Source organism: Gallinula chloropus (genome assembly GCF_964237585.1).
Source record: "Gallinula chloropus genome assembly, chromosome: 5".
Taxonomy (NCBI): Eukaryota; Metazoa; Chordata; class Aves; order Gruiformes; family Rallidae; genus Gallinula; species Gallinula chloropus.
Genome location: NC_140090.1, coordinates 67104388 through 67127060, shown reverse-complemented (window position 1 = coordinate 67127060; position 22673 = coordinate 67104388). Strand labels below are relative to the sequence as shown.

The window sequence follows — 22673 nt, the reverse complement described above, 5'->3', positions numbered from 1 at the left end:
AGCAGTGCCATATGCTATGAAGGGAAAGCTGCTCAATTTAAACACTTAGCAAAACGTGAAGGAACAGGAATACAATTAAAAAAAAGGCATTCAGCACTATTATCAAGTTTTAAACTGCCACTAATTACTGTACATTTCTGTGATACTGCAGCTCTCCCCACATTTGAAGAAGAAAATACTCTGCATGGCTTCTGTTACCTTGACTAGCGTTCATCCTGTGCACATACTTAATTGCTTCATATCAGCAGGCACACACAAGTTTCTGACAATTTAAGGCAGCTCAAGCACCGCTCTGACCAAGCTGACAGAGTGTTTATTGCCAGGTAAAATGCTGTAAAGGTGTTGCTACACAAACACAAGTCAAACTTTGCAGCAGAGAACCTGTTAGTGCAACGTAAAGCAATCTGGATGCTTACTGCTCACCTACCAAACCCAGTTTTCCCTTCACCCACACTGTACTTGCTTAAGTCATCATTTTCCTGACTACACTTAAAAAGCATTTTCCCCACCAGGTCTCCAGTGCTGGGTAAGTTCGCTTGCATGGCAAAATTTCCTTGTCTGTTGCAAGACTCCTAAAGGAATTAAACCATACAAGTCATTATAGAACTCTGATTATTATTTTAAATAACAGGTCAGATGACTACAGAACCCATTCAGTATCAAAGGGATTAATTGCTGCTTTAACAGTCAACACGTGCTAGTGAACAACAGAGCAAAAGTGATACGGGCTGTGACATTTGATGCTAATGAGCAATGACACATACAGTTTGAGAGTGCCACAGCTTGGCAACATGCTTACTATAACAAAAACCCCAAAACCTGCAAAAAAAAAGAAAAACCTCTCAAAAAACAAAATTCCCAAAACCCCATCAACACCACAAGAAACAAAGGGAAAGAGATGCTTGAATGCTATCTAAAGGGTAGATCTGTATTTGGCTTCACACAAGCTGCATTCTGATACTCAACAAGAAAGATTATCAAAACCAGACCCAAGAAGATGATCCCTTTCTTACAAAATATTTCAAAGTTTAGAAACCCGCCTTGTTTTAAATTCTAAATGAAACTGTATGAACTTCAACCTCTCCATTAACATTTCGTATTTATCCTTAATTTGATGGAAAACTTTGAACAAAATTTAAGGTTCCAGTCCCACTCTGACATACAAGATTAGGGGGCGGGGTGGTGTTGTGAAAAATGTTCTTATTGAAAACATCCAACAATTTAAAAAATTGAGTGGAGGACATTTCGAAGTAAAAATTGACAAATACTGTGAAGCTTTTTGATTTTGGCTTTCCACTGGGAAATGGTTAAATCCGATTTCTTACCCAGCTATCTCTAGACTAAACCCACTGGCTGCAGCACAGAGTATTTCACTGCATGGTGCGTGTATGTGCTCAGCAGGGCACTGAGCACTCAGGACTAATAGTTTGCCACCCCTCTCTAGCAGAGCTCCTCTTACCACGGAGCAGGAAGCTCAGCCCAAGATCCACAGATCTCAAAGCCTTCAGATGCTGCTTCTCTATACTCGCAGATGATGTACAGTTGCTCCATACAAAGTCACTGCCAGATAAATATGGCCACAGGCCTCAAGCAGGAGGCCAGAGGTGGTGCCAGCAGGAGAAATTTTTGGGTGTATTATCCTTCCCAGGCTGAGAACACCATTCATTGCCTTAACATCTGCCATTTTGCCTTAACAGGAGCCAACATACTTTCCCTGACCTTTCCTTCCCACAATTCTCAGCAAGCCTGAAAAATTAATATTCAGGCAACTTCTAAGGTTTTGCTGTGATGAATAGGGAGAGCCAAGAGAAACAATCTCCATCAAAGGCAAGTGGCACAGGAGAGCAGAAGTAAAGTGTGTTTTCCTCCTGAGCAGCAACGGCAAACCTGAGGGTCAACAAATCTTAACCACTTACTGGCCCAAACCATCTCTGCCATTATTGAGCAGGCAGAATTAAGAGGCAAAGCCTGACCTGCAGCCCCTATGGATTCTCTGCATTTAAATGTTTGGGCAGCTAAAGAAAGCTCCAAACAGGTTGGGCTGGGCTTTTTCAGCTCCTTCCTCAAACCAGCTCTTCATGACCCAGTGACAGAGCCACATCAAGTATTGGCTGCCTTTCCTGTTTCCTTAAATGGTTTTTAACATATCAATCATACTATCACTTTTAAGTGGTTTTTAGTCATTTCAGGGAAACTGCAGTCAGACAGGTAGCTGCTAAAGGTCATGTTCTCTTCCAGCTCTAGCAGGAGTTTGGATTCATCACAGCCCACTCAACTGGGCAGAGCTCAGCAGGTTCTTCTCTTCCAGTGGTGGGCATCACTAAGATTCAGTTCCCACCTTACAGGTTTCCTATAGCACTGCTATAGGAAATGGCAGTTGTATTCACATTGCAGAGTGCCCACACACATGGAGATGGAGGCCTTTTAGGAGTGCTGGGCTACAGGCCCTGCAGCTGATAAGCAGGACCGCGTGTCAAAGTATGTCTTGATGCTGATCTAAAGCCTCAAGCATCCTCAAGATCACAGTGTATAAAAACACCAACACTACAGTAACACTCAGTGTGTATGGACTATTGAAAGAAAGAGGCTTTGCTGAAATTAACAGTGTATTTAACCCTTCTCCGGGTTTGAGGCCACTTCCCAGCATGGATCTACTGCTCCCATCCATTAATTCCATGACTGAAGGCTGGGGAAAACTTGTTCAGTAAAAACTTGTTTTGTTAAGTAAGAAACAGACATAAAACCCCCCAGACTCTATGCTGCACTCTAGCTTTCTTTTGCTATCACAACTTAGTATAAAACTCTTGCCATTCTGAAACACAAGGGGCAAGGTCCTTGCTCCCATATAAAAACAAACATGTATGCCTGGAAATGTAAGTGGTAAATGTGATGGTTTTACCAGGGCATGAAGCTGGTGAGCGATTTCTCCACACGCCCTTGCAGCACAACTCCTCTGTCCTGGTCCAGACTCACTGAGCACAGACATCAGGGTGCTGGCAATCTGCAGCCCACTGGCATCTTGAATTTCACAACTCCTCAAAATACATCTCAGGACAGCCCTTCTGTTTAATTGCTGCATGGATAAGTTTCATTAAGTGTAAGGCTTATATAAAGAAGGAGAAGTCTCTCAAAGCAAAAATACGAGTCTGAGGCACAGGAATCCAGAATGAATTTCTTAAGTTTTAAATGAAAAATGAGATGTTTGATCCAGTCTGATTCATGAAACTACAAGTCAGTAGATCATCTCATCCGAAGTTCTGTGTATCACAGGTTGCTGCATTTTTCAACATTATCCTTGCACTATGCAGTCTCACACCAGCAGCTAGCTAGAGCATCTTGCACAAAGGTATCTGTTCAGGTAGATAGAGGGGAACAAAACCGATCCCTTCTGTTTAACGCAATAGTTAATTGCCTATTAAAAAATGGGTACCTAATTTGCAGTTTCAATTTTGTTGCAGTTTCTCATCTTAATGTTAGCATTTTATCTTCCCAAAGATGCTTGACCTCAGGTTTTCCTTTAAAGAGCTTAAGATAATGAAATCTCCAAAGCATTTTTACTAGCCTCTCATAACTGAGGCTTCTCTGTCCCTTCTCCAGGTTTTCAATACGTTGCTTCAAACAGACACCAGACAAAATTGCAAAATATATATCTTTGTAAAATCACTTTCCTGCTCCTGCTAATATTTTAAGGGTCAAATAAACCCTTTTAGCTGAATGTTAAACAGCTTAAAAAGCAATTCAGATCCCACTGCCTCATCTACTTCATGATTTAACCTTCTGCCAGTCTTCCAGCAACTTGCAAAATCTGTGAGAAATTCCTATGTCCTTCCTGATCACTAAGAATCTTATCCCATTGCATTGCTTTCATACTCGTCACCTAAGGAAGTGAACCCTCAACATCCCTTCTGGGGATGCTCCATGACAAGTGCTTTGTCACATCACTTAGTTCTTGGAATCTGCAGCATTGTTACCAATGCCAGTTCCAAGACAAACACTACGAGTTTCACATGTCCATGGAACTTCAATAATCTCTGCTGTAAAACCAACATACAAAGGTTCTTAAATACCCCTTCTCTCCACTGTCACAAGTTTTTTATTTGTGCAGATGGTCACAGTGTTTGCATGTCAGCAAACAATACTTGGAGGACCAACAGGAAAAATTTCAAGTCAAATCTGACCAGCAGCAATCTCAATGACTTCTGAAGTCTTCCCCTGTGCTGATATTCAGGAGCTCTCCAAGTTCCTTTGGGCACGTGAGGCTCCTCTGGTAATGAATGCTGAACATATGACCCTAAATTCCTAAAAACTGTCTGGTGATGGTTAACCTGGCTCATATGGCTCATCTGCTTTGGCCAAGACAAAGTGTTTGACACTCAACAATTTGAAGAACTAGTGAGTTCTGAAATTTTCTTATAGCTGTACTCTGCAATGTGCTGTTTGATCACATCAGCAGTTTTGGAACCATCAAGTGCAGAAAAGTGACAGGGAGACAAGTCTCAGGTCTGAAAATAGGCTCTATCCATGTTTCTTCACAATTAACAATGCTAATAGCATGTAAACACATTCTTCATCTTGCAACTGTGGTAACTAACATCAAGTAACTGCCAGGGAAACATTGATTAGAATGAATTTATGAGCATACAAATACATTCTCTTTCCTCTGCAGGAACCACTGTCCATCAGTTGATGTCTCCAATGCAGAGAAGAGCCCAAGCTGCCATGACCACAGACCACTAAGAAATAAATCATCCACTTTCCATCACCTTGATATGCTAGGTATTTCTAAAAGAACAAGAAAAAACCCAAACAACAATCTAACAAATATAACATCCCTCTACCTTTTTGCTTCCTTTACATATAACTGGCATAAAATAGAGCAAAAATCCAATTAAATTTCTAAAAACGGGTCACCTCTAAAGCTCCCATACACTTTCTACAAGACTGCCAAGGAATTCTCATACAGATCTGGACCTAGTCCAACCTGAAATACATTTTGGTGCCCTAAAGCCCATGGAATCTCAAAAGGACAAATTATTCATTGCTGTCCCCTACTAAAATGCATTCTGCAACGTTGCTAGCACAAAATGGCTGTTTGCTATGAGTGGGCAAAATGATTTATTTAGTATATATACATACAGCCTCTGAAGCACTGCAGTCCCTCTGACAGAGAGGCATACAAATGTGAGGATTATGCAGATAAATCACAGGCGGAGGACTGGGTTTTACTGTACTTTTACTGTGTGTGAATATCTATGATTTACAACTAGTTTCAGATGAAGTTTTTGTAATATTTTAACATTAAAAGCTCTTGTTTTATAAACTTGATTACCACTTTCAAATCCCTATCCTCCTACTCCCGCATATCGACTAATACATTAATCTAGAATAAGACAATATACTTCTTGCTTCACAGCTATTGAGAAACTCCTAACCATGATTAGATTAGCTCAGTTCAACCCAGACCAAAATAATTTCTGAGATGTTCCTACAGCACATTTCATCTAGTACATCTGCATTATTTATGGCATTTACACAAGGAGAATTGAAGGCTTTTATAAACTAAGACACAAATCAATACAAGCTCTTAGCAGATGGGGCCTTAGTAGGGTTCCACAGCAGCATCGTTCCACACCAAGCAAACCCTTTCAGCTGAATATCTGGTGACGAAGGAGGAGATGTTTGCTTAGAAATTCAAGAATTAGAAGCACTCCCAGCACCCAATCCTTAATGAGTACTGCACCTGCCCCATTTAGAGGCTAAAAAGTCAGGGCTAGGTTTGCACACACAGGTCACAAACTCCTTTGCAACATCACACTACAAGCAATACCACAGCTCGGCTTCGTTTCTCTCCCCAAGCCAAGATAAAGAGGCAGTAACACAGATGGCTTTCCCTGTCAGAGGCGCCATGGGCTGGGGAAGAAACGGATGGGCGGTGAGTTCAGTTTGGCACTCACTCAGGTCCGCTCCCTACTCCAAAGGAGGCACTGCCCAGCCTCCACTGTGCTGGTGCCTGTTGCTGGCAGCACAGGTAGAGGGGCAGAACTGGCCTGCAAGACCAGCACTGGGCCACAGATCCATGTGGAGCCACAAAGCTTTAGTTCCCCAGTGAGGGAAGGACCCTCCCCACCTCCACACAGGCACAGCCCACAGCTGGCTCAACATGGAACAGCACATGACAGTGAAACACACAGGCCACACATCTGCCTGTTTCCAGACAACGCTCTTTCGATTCACCTTGGCTGGTCTTCAAAGATATATGCTCTTCACAAAGAACAGATCATTATTTGATGCACTTACAGCAGAGGTCTCCCACCCTGATCCATTTGTTTTCGTAACTCATCTAACCAGTGCACTGAGAATTGATGATAGGTGGGGGGTTTTTGGTTTAGTGAAATCAAAGTTTGTCTTCAGAGATTTTGGTAAAAGAACCTTTTGAACATCTATTTATAGAGCAGTGCATGGGGATCTGCAGCAGTCAGAAGGAAAAAGGAATGAACAATAAATTATCTAACATGAACTTCCTTTAGAACAGTAACCTGCAATAGAATAAAATGGGATTACATCCCTGCTCAATTCCTTGCTGTACAAAGGCTCAGTAAAAGGATTTGTCCCCTTAACCAAATTAAAGAATCTAGGACCTTCAATTTTTTACTTTTTTTAAATCAATGAAGTCTCAAAAGGTCCCACCAACCCAGTCTCCTTTAGCTGATGAACAGTAGGCTGCTGAACTTATGAAGAACTTTCTTCCCAACTGTTCTACTTGAATCAGGGCTAGCAAGGAACACAAAAAAAATCCTGTTAGACTTAATTAAAATCATGCCTTGTTCAGCTGGCACGGGTTCTGCTTTCATGAGATTTATGAGTTCATGATCCTGACAGCTCTCCATGAGTTCTTTCTAGAGAAAAAAAAGAACAGTGAAAATAATTACTGAAATTCTAAAGTAAAATCATGAGGGAAGAAAAATTTTCCATGGTTTATCAGTCTAGTCCTCTCTTCCCCAGTGCTCCAGAAAATTACATGCTGCTTCTGCCACTCCCAGAAAAGAACAAAAGGCAGCTAGACAGGAGACCAGCCCATAGGGAAGTACAGCCTTCTTCCTTAGACATCCCTTTTTTAAATTACCAAAGACAGTATTTCCTGTGCACCCACAAACAGCAGCAGAAAGGCACAGAAAGGCTTGGTGGCCTTCAGTTCTGTATGCAAAGTTGATCTGGGTGAAAATGGAGTTTTGTAGTAAAGACTCCTTCACTTAACTATGAGCCCCTTCGGACACCTAACATGGGATTTCAGCCTTCTTGACTTGCAAGTACTGACAGAGGCAACAAACCACATATATAACCTAGATGGGTGACTACGCAAAATGAAATCCTTCAAACCTGAAGGCAGTGGGATGGGCACCCTGGCATGCTGCCTTACCCTTGGTAAAGGCTTTGAAGTAACTAACTGATTCCTGAGAAGCTGCTGACAGATAAAATCTATGTAAACATTAAAAACTGTCACAGTAAGTCAGGCAGCAAAGGCCAGCTTGGTGTCCTGACTTCAGAAGTGTCTGGAAATGGGAGCTCAGATAACAACATAAATGCACACAAGAACAAAATGAAGCTGCCCCAGAAAGAACTCTTACTTCCAGCCACATGCAGTTCAAGATGATATGTGAGGCAGTTGGTACCCGTATGATTAGTAGCACATAATGGAATGTTCTTCCATGAATTTGTACCATCACTGTTTTAAATTCACATAACCTTTCAGGTATTCCCCAACTTAACTAAGTTTTGCACAAAACAGCATCTCTTTTGGTTTGAGTTTATCTGATCTTCTGAGGCACCCTCTTCTTGCAGCAAGTGAAAGACCAGGTTAATTATACAAAAACTTCCCTTGCCTTTGGAATCAATTCCAAGGAGATAATAAACTATTTCTTGAGGAAGAGGAATTAAGTTGAGAAGTAAATTTAAAAAAAATAGATATTTTAACTGGTAAAAGAAAAGCTTCACTTTAAAATCATTCAAGCCTCTGGGTCTAACACTAGAGCTAACAGTTTAGTTGGTACATTCTGACTATTTAATCTAGAGCAGTATAGCAGCATAGGCAGTGAAAGGAAACTAAAGAAAACCAACAACTTTACAATAGAGCTACTACAATGTTGCTGTGGGAACATGAGGATATATGCAAATCCCAGGTCTTGTACTGCAAGAGGATGGGGGTTATGTTGTGTGGTGGGGCGGGGGTTGTCAGGTCCCAGACTGATGAAGGTAGAAGAACTGATACCCTAAAGGCTGGGGCAAGTTTCATAATGAGAACTTCAAATAGCTTTTTCTTAGATTTTCCTTAGATTATTTACCATTGGTGGTCTCCAATAATTTTAGGCTATAACCACAATAGTGCTGCTGTTTAGCTTCTTGTGTTTCTACTTTGTAGGTTTTCAGATTAAAGGAAAAAAGCTGAGGTGATGTCAGCAAGTGCAGAGAACAAGGAAAACCCACGGGTTCCCTACAAGTCTGCCTCAAAACTTCAGCAGCACAGAGAACAGTGAACTGTGGAGGACTGATTTCTCAGGTGAGACAAGCAGCAAATATCCTGCTTTACACTTTTCATCAGAAGCAGAAAGCCAAGCTTCAGTACCCAGGAAAATTCCTGTTTGGGTGGCAGCTCTAGAAATTTGTCTTCACAGCTTCAGTTCAGATGTTCCTCGTTCCTCACCCTAGAATGTCACACTGTGAACCTGCACAAGGTTAGTACCATTCCTGTGTTTCAGCAGCACACCAAAGAAAACACAGAGAAGTCTCAGAATGCATCTGCTATAACATGTAATACTTCTGTAAAGGAAACCCAGAATATTTGTGGTCTGGGAAAAGGGCAGTAAGGTCATAAAATGCTGGTCCCAGGAAAAATACAGACGTCTTTCCTGAGGCTAAGAGAAAGCATGCTGTGCTAAACAATTTAATAATTAAATTGAAGAAGAAAATACCATTGTAATTAACATACAAAGAACCAGCATGGCCCAGCTAATCTCATCATGAAGAGATCGAATAAAGTAGCATGCGTTTTATGGAGCAATTTAATCTGGCAAGCAATTAATCGTAAGAGCACTAAGTCAAACGAATAGATTTCCCTTTAAGGAGATCACATTCATCATCTGTAATGTATTCTAAACTGCAATTTGTTAGCCAGCCCCTGAATTTTACAGAAGACATTTACTGTCTTCCTCTAGCGGAGAAGTGATCCCTGACTGACAGGGGGGAGTGGCATCAGTCTTTTTGAACCAGCTAGCCTATTAACACTAATAGGTTCTGAATCACTGACGCAGGAACCAAATAACTTACATAAACCAGCTACAAGTTTTCACTAATGCCTTATACTTTAGAAAACGCTACAATGGTATTTACCAGACTATTTGAATCATGTCCTAATCTGCTGACCAACCTGATTTGACCCATCTCTGTATCCCTGGAGCTGATAACAAAACCAAACAAAAACAAACAGGAAAAACCCATGCTCACCAAGAACCTCAGCGAGCATCTCTTACCTACAGACCTCTTCGTGCAGCTCTGGGACTCTGGCTCTCTCCATCCTCAGGTACAACATTATCTTGCCCTGACTAGTTTTAAACGGAACTAGATCCATTTAGACAGTGATTTCCTAATGGATCGCAAAGCTGTCTCACTTCCTTTCATGTTAGAAATCCCTTCACTTCCAACTTTTATTTATTCATTCCCCACCTGTTTGTTGACGTTACAAGTCTCCCTTTAGCTTCAGAAGCTGTTCCACCTCACTTATTCCCCACTACAGTAGCACCCACAGGTTTTCACTTTGCAGCACTGGGTGAAGCACACACCAAGTGCCTGCACCTGTCCCCAGCCAAGTTTATCTTTCCAAAAGATGCATTTGAAGTCCTCCTCTCTTCCTAGAAAAGGCTCTCTCTGTTAGAGTATTTTCCTATCTTGCTGTGTAGAGGGCATTATTGTTCTGCTGGAGTGCTGAGGTTCGATCATGAGGAGCAGGCTGAAAGCAATGAAAGCTCACATGCACTCAGGTGTCCTTGGGCCCAAACTCATTCCCATCCAAACACAACAAATGCTCTAAAAAACAAAACAGTGTTACTAGACAGAAAAAAGGGCCCCAAGAACCATTCAGTGCACCTAAGTCGTAACAGGGACCACTAGACTTAAATAAACGATATGTGGCAACATTTTGCTTCATCTAGAAACCACATACAATTCACACAAGTGAGCCTATGGGCTGTGTGTGTGAACAGCTTGCTGAGAAATACAGCTGCTGGCAGCACCTTCCTGCCCCACTGTCATTCGACAGCAATTCAAAAGACAGATTTCTTCAGAGTAATGACAGGATAAGACCTATGCTTGGCTGCTTTCAGTCCTCTTCCATCCTGGTAATTTCCCTTATGCTCCACTCAGATTGAAGGCATGAATGTAAAGTAGCCCCATGCCAAATCAAAGTTAAATAAATTGTCCTGGAGTTAAAGTGCAATTAAAACCACCACCACCTCTTAAAAAAATAGTAATAATTAAAAAAAAATAAAAAATCCATGAGCTGTGTTCAAGACCAAGTTTGGTTGGTATCTTCTCATTCCAAAAGAAGTTAAAACAAAACTCAAACTGATGACGAGTAACTACTGCTTTCCTGCACTGTCAAAAAACAGAGGGGAAAAAGCTTATAAAAGCAAAATTAATCAAAACACACATTTTGATACTCCAAAGGGAAAAAACAAACAAAACCACCCCACTGCAGCAAGAAGATAGCTACACTTGAGAAAAACTCCTGACAGCTAAGCCTTTAAACTCCTCCGACCCGAGGCGCAGTACTGTCACATAGCAGGAAGGCATCAGGAAACACCGTACTTACAATTAGACCAGTGCCACATTAAAATGACAGCAAGTGCAGGCACAATTCATTTAACAATTAATCTACCCTAGCTATCATTTTCACTTGTCATTAACTGCTTCTTAAATGCTCTCAATTTCATATAACCATAGACTCTTCCTTTAAACATCCACACAGGGGAATATGCCATTATAGGCATTATTCAAAGACGCGCTTTCCGTCCCCAGCATCGACCACAGCATTAATCATCCTGAGAATAGTTTCTTCTCACAGATGACTGAGTTGCATGGTTGGATCTCATCAGCAGGATTCAATTTACTGATAAGTTCACAGAGAGCAGACAATACTGGACATCTGCAGCTACACATACTGCACTCTAAATTTTTACCCTTTACTGATCTTTCAGAGAAGGAAAATAGATGCCAAGCACCACGAGCCCCCGCTGGCTTCAGTAAATGCTCTACTCAGCACCTTTACCAGCTGGACACAGAGTTAACGTACGGCACAATGCACGCAGACAAAGCAAGTTTTCTTGCTTCTTTTACCATTTGACGGAAGAGATTGCTCTCTGCAATCAAACAGGTGCAGTTGGAAAGGACCTTTGGAAATTACGTGGTGCAACTTTATCAGCACTAGGACAGTTAGGCCAGTTTGCTCACAGCTTTGTCCAAGAGACACATGAAGAACTCCAACGATAGAGATTTCACAACCTCCCTGAGCAATCTCTTCCAGTACTGAATCACTTCTGTTGAGAAGAATTTGGGAAGAACCCCCCTTAATGCAACCTGATTTATTTCCTGACCAAACTGAGGAACTTGGAGCAGTCTTGTTTTGCGGCTTCTTGATTTCAGAACAAAAGTTTATGCTGAGAATGGAAGTCACCAAACAGGGAAGAAAAATTGGTGCTACCCAGTGGGAATTGCACACTCTACTCCTTCAGCAAGGCTCAAGATCACTGCACGTGAGCGAGCCTCAAAACAACCACGGCTTTCAAATGTTCAAGAACAACATATGGCAGACCTATTGCTCTCTGAGTTTAGAAGGCACTGTCTACCTCAGACAAGCTCATCTCAAATGTCCATGAAAAGTTAATCACATCCAGCTCAGATTCCAAAGCAAACAGTGTTGTGAAATTAACATTAAGTAATTATAAAAAAGGCTAAGTAAGAAGCAATTGACTTTTGCTCGTGTACACTGCCCTGGCTTAAGAGGCTCCCTGTTAAGCCTTTTGAGGCACCCCATGAAGGACTGTATATAAAGTATATCATACTCACACCCCTCTGTCAGCAGCAAGACCTTTATGTTAATTAACAAACACACAACCTTCTGGAAAGAGGATCCAGTTTAAAATACCTCATCCAAAGTGTGGGCACCATCACTAGCTTGTTTAGAATAAAAGTCATTTATCCTGCCCTCAAAGCACTTGCCAGCTTCGTTTTCATTTTTTCACAGTACCCAAAGCCATCACTGAAATTCAGCATTCTGAAGTTTGAGATCATCTTTCCTTTGGACACAAAGGTTGCATTACTTCCCATCCCACACAGACTCAAAAACTTTCCATAATCCAACTAATGAGAAGAAAATGTCACTGTAATTAACACACAAAGTGATGACCTAATTAATCACTAAAGCAGCAACATGAAAAAGCTTTTGGGTTTTCAAAGTCTTCTAGCAAAGTCAGGCTAAAGGATTGCCAGGGAGCTTTTAAGGTCATTCCACTTTTGGCCATCCTCAAAATAAAACACATTTTAAACCATGGTTTTGTACCTTATTATCCAGGAGTTCATTGCAGCAAGATGCCTTCAATACCTCAGCGATCTTCCACTCAAGACTGCCTGCCATGTAGGCAGAACCCAAGTTCTCACTTTTTGGGGTCATGGTGCTACTGTTGCACACCCAGTAACCATTGCCTAAAAAGTTTTGGTTTGGTTACAGTGGCATTTCTCTTAAGCCACCCTGCAGTACCCCAACACAAACACAAGAACGTGCTTAGAGCCCTGCAAAGTCACATCAGTGACCTGGTGGCAGTGGATGCAAACATAAAAAACACTCTGCAGCGTATCAGCCTAAAACTGGTGCATCAGGTCGATGCTGCCAGGAGACTGCTCTGCTACCTCTAACACCAGGCTACCAGTACACACACCTTCTACAGGCCTGACACAACCGCTCGCAATCCATACACAATGAACCAGACCTGAAAACTGACCCAAGCTAAAACAAGCTGGTTTGCTGCTTTCTTTTTTGTTGTGGTGTTTTGGGTTTTTTTTTCTCCTGCTTAGATAGTTTTATCCAGGGTCAGGTCTCCAGCCTCCCCCTTCACATGCAGCTGCACAATGCAGGTTGCTCCCTGCAGGAGGGACGGTAGGAATGAATGGCAGGTGAATCTTCCTGCTCAGCAACAGTCAGCTTAGAGCTGCTTCAGGCAATCACAGGAGCACAGGCTGAGGAAGCACACTGGGACAGTTTTGCCAGAGTAACATCCTTCAGCTAAGCCCTTATCAGGATGAGATATCAGAATCTGATACCCATCACAGATTAATTCTTCCTGAGATTGCCGTTACCTTAATCGGGTTGGCTTTGATAGCTGAGCAGCAGCTCATGGGCATTTCTGACTGCCCATCCTTTACAGTTAGCATCCACTGAGACAAGCAACAGAAATCTGACCTCAAAGCCAAGGGAGAACTGGCTGTCTTAGAAGCACTACACCATCATTTCCTGAATTATACTTTTAGCTACAAGAGCCAGAAAACAATTTCAAACCTAAACACAGTAATAACAAAAGGTTGCATTTCAGGATTCCCAAACAGTGCATCTTACGGTCTCTCACTGGCAACACAGATATTAGACCCCAAAATATCTGCAACATTTTGGCGGGGAAAAAGATTATAAAAACTCCCACAACTCACTAGAGCTCCCTTTTTTCTCTAGACAACACGTTACTTTCACCTCGGTCTTGGGTATACCAACCAGTATTTAACATAGTTGTGAAACTAGCTCCTGCGCTGGTAGGGTGAAACAACCTTCTCTGCCGTCAGTTGGAAGAGCTCCTAAAACCCAGTCTCTTAACTTTGCAAGCCAGGATGCATGTTCCTTTTAACAAAGTCTTACAAACAAGATGCCATCCCCTCAGTTCCCTGGGATCGGAGCTCCAGATTCTGGTGCAATCTTCAAGCAGACTGCAGTTCTCCAGTCATGCTAACAACGTATTATAAGGTAGGTACTTCATTACCTTAATGAGCAGATGTACTTAATGAGCAGGTACTTTGTCAATTTAGTCCTAAAGGAAGAATTAAGAGAATAAGGCATTTACATTTCTAGAGCAAAACCATATTTCAGGCCCCCCTGCCAGTACAAGACAGTAAGAAACACACGTTACTGGGTTTTGAAAAGCTGCTGCTTTGGTGGGGTTTTTTTTTGTTAGTACACATCCCACAGCCCAGACTTTCAGAGGGAATAATAATTCTGGCTGCTGCTGTGAGCAACAGCTTTCTTTTAAACAGAAAGAGCAAAATAGCAATACACTAGATCATTTTTCAAGGGATAAAGGTGTTCTTTAAGCTTTACATTGTTTGGGTTATGAAGAAAGCCGCTTAATGTTCTCTTTCCATTACAGCAAATCTTGAAAGCTGGATTTGAGACCAGTGGAGATCCGAGACCCTTATATTTACCCAAAGAATAAGAACAGCATGGGCAAAGTTTCAACAAGCTATAAACAGCTGGTTCAAACTGTGCTTCAATCTTGCTCCAGTAGGGCCAGTTCTTGGGGCCAAGGGAACCGGGTTGCAGAGGCTATTCACATCTTGCTTCCTGGCTGCATTAGAGCTACCAACAAAGATGTCAACTGTAAGGTTGAAATCTATCAATTAGGAATTGAACTCAGGCCAGCCACAGTACCAGAGAAATAATTAAGATTGTTCTCATAAACAGGATGAAACAATACAACCATTCAAAGGGAAAAAACAGCAGACTTTTTTCAATTTTGTGCTGCAACAAACCCCCCTGGGATGTACAAGACCACATACTAGCTGTGCAGCACATGCTTTAAGATATTACTGAACTCATACAGAACTTGCCTGCGCCCAGCAAGGGGATTCAACACCAAAATATCTGCCTATGAGTCAGAAGAATAACTTCCAACTAATAAATACTACATCCACTCCTGAAATACACCAAAACCACTCCCAATGGTAACACATATTCTTCACTATTTTTATGTTTCTACAGAGAAAGGTATTTGGCAAGCACAGCTAGAATGAATGTCTTGCCTGGTGCCACACTTCTTCAGACCAGGTCGTGCAAAGTCACTCATGTAAATCAAACCAGAGACCGCAATCGCACTGAGCAGTCTCTTCCACTTTTCTCCTCTACCAACTGTTCTCCCAGAGTTCCAGACCCTGAATTCATAAGCACAAAAGCTGAAACTACATGCCAAACACTGTATTTCCAAAGCTGAATGCACAGCTTTCAAGAAAAAAATTGCTAGCAGCTTAAATAACTCCATTTTGTGAGCCCACTACTTGCACCCACGAACCCAGTAAATGGGATCTGCAGAGAGAAATCATCCTATCCACAGGGCAGCTGCATTTGAGGTGATGAAATCTAGGTTGTGATACCTCAGTAGAGGAGGAGGTAACATTTCTCAGCAAACTTTGCTAAGTCACCTGTCGATTCTGGGTAACTTTCCAAAACGTTCAGATCTCAGGGAAGAAATGTTTCCAACCTAATGGCCAGGAACACAAATGTTCACAAGTGGGTAAGTTCGTCAGCGAGACCTTCACCTTGAGACAGCCACACGAACTAAGGTACACACTGAACTTCAGACAAGGCTGTCAAATAGCAGCCATGCTGCAGAAGAGTTTACTCTCTGCCCAGGAAACAGTCCTCCCCTGAAGAGACGTCTCCTCTCTACAGCAATCCTTACAGAGCAGCTGAAACATGGAAGTGGATTCTTTTGCAAGTTCCCTCTTGAAAGTCCAACCTGTTGACTTTGTGACACGAGGCAGGGAGATGAAAACAGCCGATACAACTGCAGACACCGGAAAGAAGCTGAGAAAGTCAGTTAAGTGAAGCTGCCATCCTAGGAGTAAATCACTTCAAGTTCATCCCCACCCCAATCCAAAAGGTATTGCTTCCTGTGAGGATGAAATTTTAGAAAGTGATCCCTGCAGCATAGCTTTCAAGTGCAGCTTAAAGAAAGTCAGGGCTGTGGCATCTCAGGTAGAAGCATTTCTCTGCCATATAAGCAGCTTTGCTCAAAAATCAGCATCAGCTCTAGAAACCTTCAATCACCACAAAAAAAACCCCACACCAAAGAAACTAGTGCTCCCCCAAAAAAAAACAGAAAAAAAAGGAGTTTATCAAAGATAAACCAGTGCCAACATTGTCAGAGTCCCTTTTTCCAGGCAGCAGTGACTGAAATGGAAGTTTCTGGCAGAAAGAAGGTGACCTGGGATGCACCTGATTTGCTGAACCACGCTGCTGTGTTAGTGGAACGGGTCCATACGATGCCACTCAACTAACAGATTTGCTCTCTGGACCTGGGCCAGAGGCAGAGACAACATTTAATTAAGCCACTGCATGAATGAGAAAGAATGAAGGAAAATTACAGCAGAATGAAATTGGCTACGGCTCTGTAAGAGAAGCACACCACGATGAATCAGCTAGTAAATAAAGAGCAATAACTGAAAACTAACACCACTGTCTCAAGAAGAAATCACATAATGGAAGCCAAATTAAATGAGAAGAATCCCGCACGCTAATACAATTACTGGAAGCACAGGTAGAGTGCCATGGAAAGATGAAGCGATGCACTCCCAGATAGGAACGCTTCTTTTTTTTAATTCTGTTAAAATGTTGCTGCTCACAACTGCCTGACGTGAGGTCTTTCCCTTTCAATCTACCTGCTTCCTCCATTCAGGTGCCAGCTAATGCCAGAACCTGTTCACATCAAAATCCACTGCTCCCAGCAAATAAACTTTCCATACCAGAACACTCTAAGGTCAAGTGAAAAACAAGCCGGGGCAGTAGATGACCTCTGAGTACCAAGCTCTGCTACAGCCACTGTGGCCTTTCAGGAACTGTTCTGCTGTGCTGTCCCTGTGTAACGAGGAAAGCACACAAGAAACACATGAAATTACAAGAAGGGCCAAATAACTTTGCTCCTTCAATGAGGAGTGATTACAGGTCATTAAAAAAGACCTAGAACCAGGCCAGAATCCTCATCCAGAACCCACTTAATTTCAGTTTTCCAGCATCAAAATTTGTTAGGCTCCCACCTGAAAAATGTGATGAACTGATTCTTCAAATAAATTATGAGCATAAAGCTTGAAAATTTTCTTAGAGTGTTTTAGCAGCCATTTGATCCTTAATCTTGGCCAAATTACGTTAGGATTTTAAAGTACCAATAAAATACATTTATGAGTTTCTCTTTGGGTCTTGTAGCTTTTAAAAAAAATAAAATTGTTGACTGTCTTGTACTGGCCTGTGATCTGAGCTCAGACTGATTAGCAGTGACATCATGTCAGAGGTCATTACTGTTAAACACACCTCAGTGAACAATTCAATGGAGTTGTTATTCCACCAGCCGTAGCCCTCACAAGTGGGTTTAAGAATCGATAGGGAATGAATTCCAGACCAGGCTGGGCTAACCTGCATGCCTGAGTGCTTCTGCTCAGCGCTGGCCCACCCCAGCTCAGCAGTTCTGCACTGTCTGTCAGTCCTGGGGGTTACACCTGCAGCCAGTGCAATGCTGCCCAAAGTAGTGACAGCTGAGCATCCTTAGCCAACACTTGTGGTTCATCTTGGAGAAACTGGAAACAAGCAAAGGCCTTGTTTGTTTCAGCTTGGAAATTAAGGCAATATGTTTGTGTGAGTGTTTCACATATAAATATTTATGTTTATAAGTATATGCATGTGGGTGAATATGTATATGTATTGATATATACACAGAAATCCATATATAGATACACACATTCATGTATGTACATATACATATCCTCTAGACACAGATATCCATATTCTTAATATATGTACAAAGATTTTCTTGACCATTTATCTTCATAAACAGGCTTTAGGCTCTCCCTTTTTTATTCTCTTACTCATTTTGGCAAGAAACTCGTGTGTCTCTATTAAGTCAGTACAGAGAGGGACAGAGAAGGAGGGAAGTGTCTTTAAAAAAAAATTACACTTTTATACATACACACCAGTCTCAGCTGACAGTAATCCATAGAGCTCTGCTCGACACAGAGGCATGTATCTATCAGCAGGTTCCCTTTCACGTATCCTGCAGAAATGCTACAGCCATCCATTACATACATCCAACTCAGCAGCACTGAGCTCTTCTTTCCCCATGAACAGATGCCAAATTCCTTGCTGTAATGCAGAACAATGCTGAAGGCACTATGTATGTGTTTGCAACCACTCACTTTCTAACAAATGTCTGGATGGCGCCTCCTCCTCTGTCAAGGTTTTCAGTAAGTGCAGTTCAATGGAGTGCTGATAATTTAACATGAGCTATAGCTTCAAAGCAGGGATGCCAGGTACTCTACAACAAGCAAGCACAGGCCAACTCGGCCTTCTTTCACCCAAGTAAAATCATAAATATTCCTTGTGAGTGCTCCTGTCCAGACTGGAAGCAAGCATAATCATTTTATACACACCCATGCAATGCTTTCAGTGCTCCTCCCAAATCCCCGACCTCTCCTTTACGACCCCAAAAGCAGCCTTAGGAGAAGCAGCATCTCTTGTATACAGAAAGATTATCACACAGGGCGGCTCATGTGGAACAAAAGTATCTGCAAGATGGAAGGGTGAATGAAAGCAGCCCAACAAGGTTTGCAGCATATGCTGCAACAGCACGTAAAACAGGATTTAAAAAAAAATAATATCCCATCACTAGTTCCATACTACAAACTTACTCTCTGCTTGTTGAAAGTATTTCAGTGAGAAAAAGAAAGTTACTTTAAAAATTAAGATGGGACTGAATTTCAGACAATGGGGAAATTCAGACTATTAATCATTGAGTTAATCTATTTATTCACCTTGAAAAAATCCTGGAGAAAGCCTATTAAAAGAATACCAGGATTCAGCTGCCACCTTCCTCACCGAGTAAGCAATCAGAAGATGCCCCTTTGAACCCTGCGTTAATAAAATTCTCATTAAATGCAAACCTGCACAATGTTATCTTAAAGAGGCTCATTAGCTTATAAAAAATTACTTGTCTCAAAATGTGCTTATTTTCTCATAGGTGAGAAGGTGAGTTTTCAAACCACTAACTGCTGCAGCTTCTTATTTCAAGCCCATCAGCGCTGCAGCTATATCCTACAGTCCATCATGTCTCAATTATTTATATAAACCACAGAGACAAATCTACAGATAGGTTATGATCACTATTATGGGATAGCACAGCAATAGGGATCTCTCATTCCAGTATGATATGGAAGATTTCAGCCAGATAAGGCTATTATTTTTCTGTCTTCTTCAAATTTTTATTTTTCTTTAGGTTGGACAGGAACTATGAATACTGTGTAAAAAGGAGAGGTATGGTGAGAAGGCAGGAATAGCCTCCCCATCTCTCAGTATTCAAAAAGAATATTCCTGACTGCTCTTTTCACTGGAGTAGGGACTAGAAAAACCAGATAATCAGCAACAACAACAAAACCAGTCAGAGTGCCTAGTGGAGAATGAGCTCCCAACTAAAAAGTACAGTTAATACCATAATAGGACACACAAAGTGGGACCTCTCTCTGTGGCTGAGGTTAAACAAGAAAGATTCTCCTGGCATTACTCATCCCGACTCTGTGTTACAGCAATTAATCAGATGACCTCGCCAATCCAGCACCACGGGGTACAAGCAGGACTGGTTTACAGTCACTCCACTAACACAAAGACATCACAGCCTTGAGAAGTTGTAAACAACTCGCCCCTCCTCTCTTGGCAGAAACACACTTGAGGTTGTACACCAGGATTTAAGACACTTGTTAAAGCCCAGCACATGCATGCTCACACACAGAGGATTTCATGTTTGCAATCCTTCCCACCAAAAGCCTTGGATAAGGAAATGACAATCTTTAGTTAGTTGTTGTTGCAACAAGATGAAGATATAAATCAAAGCATGACTTTGCACTGCATTATTACAGGAAGAAAAACCCCAAACAATAGGTAATCATTGCTCATAAAAGATCTCCAGAATAATGAATTTCTCCCTCAGCTTGTTACAAAGTGAGGAGGATTTCTCTAATCTCATTGTGTTCATAGCAAAGGCATCCCAATAAGAAGCTGTACATGAAGACCACTCTGAGGGGAGACCAAAGGGCTACGATCAAACAGGCAATCCAGGCAATGGGTGCTAAGCCAGGTTCAAACCAGCACGTCCCTATCAATGTATAAGATAGATAAATCTTAAGAAAATATCGCCATGCATTAACATGCATGTTTCTTTAATAAAGCCATCAACCTGACAGCCCTAAAGAGTTTAAGCATCCTCTCTTCCTGTTTCTCTTTGGCAATCTGGGCTTGCAACACAAGCTCCAGCGTGCACTCCCGATCCAACACCAGAAGGAAATGCGTGGCCCTAGTGTTAAGGGTCTTCCTACAGACCTTGCTGCAGAAGTGGGACAACCAACAGGCCAGAACAGTACTGTCTTTCCCAACAGACTGCAGAAAGCTTCAGCCATTAGAAGGCTTGAGGCATGGCTCGAAGAATTATCCTCTCATCCTTCTGCTGCATGATGTGCAACTTGCAAATACCTCAATTCAGTCTTCAGGAATCACAGAATCATTAAGGTTGGAAAAGGCCTCCAACTGTCCCCCTACCACCTATATTGCTAAATAAACCATATCCTTAAGTACCACATCCAAACTCTCCTTGAACACTGTGAGGGACAGTGACTCCACCACCTCCCTGGACAACCCACTCCAATGACTATCCACTCTCTCTGAGAAGAAATTTCTCATCATTTCTAACCTGAACCTCCCCCAGCACAACATGCAGCCATTCCCTCTTGTCCTATAGCTACCTATCTGCAAGAGGCAGCTGACTCCCAACTCTCCACAGCCTCCTTTCAAGTAGCTGTAGAGAGCAAGGTGGTCTCTCCTTAGCCTCCTCTTCTCCAGGCTAAACAGCCCCAGTTCCCTCAGCCATTCCTGACATAAGACTTGTGCTACAGGCCTGTCACCAGCTTCACATTATCACAGGCTCTGCACTTCATCCATTTTTCCTGTACCCAGACAAGTCTCTTCCAACTTTCTACAGCACATAGTCTCAAAAAAAGTCACCTAGTCCTAGTCACCACTTTGACAGTGTGATGTTTTGATCACGTTCACAAAAGCACAGTACATTTCTCCAACAAACAGCTGCTCCAACATCCATACAGCTACTGAACCTTTCAAATGTAACATTTTCACCATGTGGACAATATAAGTCAGCCTACCCTCTTACTTTTTTTTTTTTTTCTTTTTAAGAGGAAATGGGTGCAGCAGGAAAGGCTCCAGAAAAAAGGAGTCTAGAAGAGAAACTTGTTGGAGGCTTCACTGGTTCCAGACAGCACCAACAGGCTGAACACATCCAGTACAGGCTGTACAGGGAGGGGTTTCACAGTGCCTGTTTTTTGGTTGTGTCTTGTTCCAGCTACATGTTGGTCTTTACAAAAGCAGCTGTTCAGCCAATAGGAAAGGAGCCAATGCAAAATCTTCGTTGCACAAACCAGAGGTGAGCACAACCCTCTACTACAACCACTGGCTTTTTTTTTAATCTCTTCCCAGTTTAGGCTTCTCTCCCTGGGTATACAGAGAATTCCCAGGACAGATGCTTTGTGTCACATTAAATGACATTAATTTGCCAACAGTTATCTGTTCTGCTGCTTCACTCTGAGTCCATTATCTGCCCACAAGTGTTCATTTATGTCTGTTTACAAAAAATAAAAATAAGAATAGCAAAATAAATCTTCTGGAACCACACATGATGTTATTAAGCTTACAGACTTACTTAGGGAACCTTTAAGGTGGTTTATAGACACATAAGATGCATATTGACTTGAGAGATGCCCTCAGAGAGTTTGTCCTAGACAATGTCTTTTGTAGTGAGGAAAATTACAATTACTAGCAACGTAGCAGTACTGAGCTACTTGGTGTTGCACAGACACCTAGTGTCTGGGGTGACTGGAGAACTGACAGACAGATATTTTTTCAGTATAAATACTCATCTCTTATGGTTTGTTTACAAGCCAGAAAGAAACAGTAAATTTTATGTCTCTCAACATTCTTCCATCTTCCAATCAATCAAATCCATGAGCCTCTCGCCCAGTACCCAGCTTGGTCAGTACCAGCTGCTTCAGAAGCCAGAGAAAGAAATTACTGCTGTCATGAAGGAATACAGCACAAAAGCACCCCAGACATTCCTTAGCTTTACAAGCAGTACATCACTTCCACCCTTGAATAGGAAGAAGAGGTCTCAGAGAATACTGAAACATCCTTAAATAATCAGTTTTAAACACACATAAAAATCTTGCAGTATTAAAAGAGGCCTCAAAGCTGCTTATTACAGCTGGCTTATAGACCCCTTCATAGCTTCACAGAATCACAACAGAATCACGCAACAGAAATCCATTAGGTCCACAATTGCTCTGCCAGCACAGCATTGCTCCCTACTGTATAACTTCTCCCAAGAACGCTGTGAGGATTAATTCATTACAGCTTGTGCCATGCTTTGAAAGCACTCAGTCTACAGAAGAGCTGAGAGAATTATTAGAAAGAGGACAATCAAACCCTGGCAATCCTCTCTTTATCCCAGTGGGCCCTGTTTAGAGCAGCAATTTAGCCCAACAAAGAGAACAAA

General features: G+C 41.9%; 1 protein-coding gene across 1 annotated transcript in view; it reads right to left on the bottom strand.

Annotated features, from left to right (window-relative positions):
• Positions 1-22673, bottom strand: part of ARMH3 (armadillo like helical domain containing 3) — a 126913-nt gene that overhangs the window by 45198 nt on the left and 59042 nt on the right. The gene's annotated exons all lie outside the window — the stretch shown is intronic.